Genomic DNA, 1,343 nt, shown 5'->3' on the forward strand with positions numbered 1-1,343 from the left:
CAAAACTACATAAGGAAAAAAAGCACATGAAGAAAACCTACACATTAACAGATATCCTCTTAGAAACTAAATTTCTATTCAACATAGCAGTATAGATGATAAAAATAAAACTTACACTGCTAAAATTGTGAATTAAATATAAAAGGCTACAGAAAAAATAATTTATGATAAATTCATGGAATACAGAGATATACTTGAATTTACATATTAAATAAATTTTACACATGCTAAAGTGAGAAGACATTTATAAATTATCCTTCAGTGAGATCCTCGTTAGGTTGTTTTCATAACAATGGTGAGGGGATAGTTAAAAGCTGCTCTACGATTTCTGTAACTTGTGGGGATCAGCTCCCATCCATTTCTGTTTCTTTCAAGAAAAATGCCTCTTTGAAACTAAAAATTAATTTGACAATACCTGTATTACCTTTCACTCTAGTGCAAATATTGACTGAGTATTGTGCAATACTGTATTAACTTCCTTTGCTGAGTATCAACTTGTTTACTTTCCCCCACTTAGAGTCAGGTGCATCAGGAATTTGACATGCAATATCATAACCCCTCCTAACATTGGAGTCTTTAATATGAAGGACCAATTCTTGAAGACTTTCTCAACCCTCACATACTCCCCTCCTCATGTGTATGTGTCAGAGTCCTGGCAGGAGACAGATGGCACACTCAAGCTGGCTAGATAAAGAGTTTAACAAAAGGGACCATTTATAAAGATGTGAAATAGGGAAAGCAGGAAGAAATAGGGCAAGTATGTCCCAAAGACAGAACACCCAGAGTTGTTACTATCCCTAAGGCAGAAGATCCAAGTAGGAGAAGAAGAAGCCATCAGAGCCTGGAGAGAGTAGCTGAACAGAGAGGACTACCTGTCAGGAGACACAGGCTTCAGTAAGGTGACACAGCCAATCCCCGTAGTGACCTAACAGGAAGGGAGCCAGCAGAATAAATACCCAAACTTTACTTCCTCCTCATACGCTGCCAGGGTTCCCCATTGTAGTATAATTGAAACCAAATCAGAATCCAGAGGATAAGTGAACCCATTAATATGGTCTATATACGTCAGTGCCCCCAGTATATAGAGCAGGGTAGAAAAGGCGAAAGTATCTAGAGCAGCAGAAAGAAGGTAAGCATCACACCCCACGCTTCGGCATATAATTTAGTGAACATCACTTTTCAATTTAGAAATAGTGTAGCAGGAGTTTTTTAGTACCAGAACTAGAAAGCAATTTTTATGTTGAATCATCTATGGAAAAGAAGAACACATTAAACAAGAAAGTCAGACTCACACGTGTTATAAGGTAAGAGAAATATTTATTTAATTTTTCACAAGAACGAGC

This window comes from Galeopterus variegatus, unplaced genomic scaffold (genome assembly GCF_000696425.1).
Source record: "Galeopterus variegatus unplaced genomic scaffold, G_variegatus-3.0.2 Scaffold2118, whole genome shotgun sequence".
NCBI classification, from domain to species: domain Eukaryota; kingdom Metazoa; phylum Chordata; class Mammalia; order Dermoptera; family Cynocephalidae; genus Galeopterus; species Galeopterus variegatus.